Source organism: Penaeus japonicus, unplaced genomic scaffold (genome assembly GCF_977035675.1).
Source record: "Penaeus japonicus unplaced genomic scaffold, GWHDUDI00000001_assembly GWHDUDI00000043, whole genome shotgun sequence".
Lineage (NCBI taxonomy): Eukaryota > Metazoa > Arthropoda > Malacostraca > Decapoda > Penaeidae > Penaeus > Penaeus japonicus.
This window is the reverse complement of record NW_028234445.1, coordinates 2148327-2150826: the sequence shown is the minus strand read 5'-3', so window position 1 is coordinate 2150826 and position 2500 is coordinate 2148327. Positions and strand designations below refer to the sequence as shown.

Sequence of the window (2500 nt, the reverse complement as noted above, 5' to 3'; positions counted from 1 at the left end):
CCCTTCCTCTCTCCTTCTCTCCTCCTCTCTCTCCACTTATTTTCCTCCTCCTCCTCTTTCCCTTCTCATTACCTTCTCCTTTATCTCCTCTTCCTTAGTTTTTCCCTTCTCCTCCCCTTCTCTCCTTCCCCTCCTCCCCTAATTATCTTCCTGTTCACCCTCTTTTTTTTTCATTCCTCCTTCCCCCCCCCCTCCCCCTTCTCTTCCCCTTCCTCCTCCTTCTTTCCCTTCTCCTTCCCTTCTTCCTTCTTATTTCCCTCCCCCTTATTTTCCTCTTTCCTTTCTCTTTCCCCCCCCCCCCCCCCTCCCCCTCCCTCTTTCCCTTCTCCTTCCCCTCCCCCTTATCTTCCTCTTCCCTGTCTCCTTCCCTTCCGTGTACCTGTCGTCCTGTGTTCGTTTCCGCCTCGAATTTCTCCGCAGATTTGTACTAGCGGCACTGCATTCTGCTAACGGGCAAGGCCCGTAGGCATAGAAAGTGATTTATGGACTGTCATACGTAAAGACAGGAACAGAGACGAGTGTCTAGGGCAGATCAAGGCAGATCAGTTGTCAGACAGACAGCACACACAGACAAATCTGAGCAACAGGCCAGTGTCGCGAACACAGGTGCCACAATAAATAAAAAAAAAAAGACCCTAGGGCACAGATCAAGGCACGCAGATCTCTGCGTCAGTAAGACAGACAGTCACCAGACAAGAGAACAGGCCAGAGCCGAACAGTCCACAATAAAGCACCCTAGCGGCAGAGTGCAAGGCAGATCAGGTCAGACAGACAGACAGACACACAGACAAGAGCAAGCAGCGCGGAGCGAACAGTCCTCACAATGTAAGACCCCCTAGGGCAGGATCAAGGCGACGATCAGGTCGCCGTAACATCAATTACCAGCGCAGAGCGAACAGTCCACAATAAATGGGACCATGGCCTCCTGTGAACGTTCTGTCTGTGTTATCCACCGAACTCACATACCAGGGCATCGACGTGCTTTAACAACTGCTACAGCGGTTACAACACTGCTCCCCAGTCGTTGTGGGGTTCTACAACACGCGCTCTCCAGTGGTGGTGTTACAAACGCACTGCTTCAACAGTGTTGGGTTTACAACACTCCGCGCTCCCCAGTGGTGGTTAACAACATCCGTGCTCCCAGTGCGCTTGGGTTTACAACACCTGCTCCCAGTGGTGGCGATTCAAACACTGCTCCCAGTGGTGGGTTACAACACTGCTCCCCAGTCGTGGGTTACCAACACTGTCCAGTGTGTGCGTGTTACTGTACACTGCACTCCCCAGTGGTGGGTACTACAACATGCTCCCAGTGTGTGCGGTTACAACTGGCACGCACATGCGGGTCGACACCAGCCACAGTCAGAGGGACATATGCTGTACTTGCATGCAGCTTCCCCTGATGAGACCGCGTGTGAGAGGAGAGAGAGACGAGTAGCTGGCAGTGTATGAGGTGGATGGGAGGGCGGGGACGGTGGGAAAGCGAGCGAATTGCGAGAGAGAGGAGAGAGGGAACCGAGAGAGAGAGAGAGAAGAGAGGATGAATGACGGTGGATGGCGAAGGGCGGGGGAGGAGGAAAACGCGATAGCGAGCCTGCGGGAGAGAGAGAGAGGAGAGAAGAGAGAGAGATATCAACTCGATTCATTTTATTATTGTTGGTTTCCTCGCACGTGCTAACCAGTGTCAAAAGACATAAATAACAGATTTTATACGTATTAAAAAATAACATAAATAATATAAAAACATAGAATCGCGAGATGAGGCTAGACGGAAATATGGAAGATAGATGAAGAGGCATTAGATAAAGGACATGGACATATAATGAAATAGTGTTATAATAAAGCTAGATGTAATGAAATGTAACAGAGATAAAGCGTCAGATAAATACATGTTGCATGTGTGTATATATGCGTATATAATCTTAGTATATATATAGATATATATTATATACTTTTTTATCATTACTATATATACTATATATCTTTATTATTTATATATTTATATTATAACTCTATATATATATATATATATACTACTGTATATATACTATATATGAATATATATATATTCAAGTATATATATTCTTATATATATATAATATATATGCATATATACTTTATACTCTTCATTTTACATATATATCATTGTAAGTATATCTATACGTATATATGTATATTATATACTTATACTATATACTACTATATGATGATATATATATATATATTACTTATACCTTATATCAATAATATATACTTATATCATATATGTATATATATCTGTCTATATATATATTTCTATTATAGTATATATATATTATATATACTTTTTTTTTTTATTATTATTATTTTTTTCTCGCTCGTTATGTTAGGGGAAGATGTAACAACATATTCATTCAAACTTCATACCAGGCTTCAATCTTACCATCAAATATTACTCACAATCGCACACAATGAGTAAGTTAAAATATTCAGAAAATTAGTGAAAAACAGATAGCTGAAGCAT

At 42.5% G+C, this 2500-nt stretch overlaps 2 protein-coding genes and 1 pseudogene across 2 annotated transcripts in view; 2 read left to right on the top strand and 1 right to left on the bottom strand.

Annotated features, from left to right (window-relative positions):
* The window catches only part of LOC122246354 (uncharacterized), a 1434769-nt gene that overhangs the window by 84114 nt on the left and 1348155 nt on the right, over positions 1–2500 (bottom strand). The window lies entirely within an intron of this gene.
* Positions 1–2500, top strand: part of LOC122263496 (uncharacterized) — a 1386165-nt gene that overhangs the window by 307173 nt on the left and 1076492 nt on the right. The gene's annotated exons all lie outside the window — the stretch shown is intronic.
* The window catches only part of LOC147466581 (uncharacterized), a 3110-nt pseudogene continuing 1527 nt past the window's right edge, over positions 918–2500 (top strand).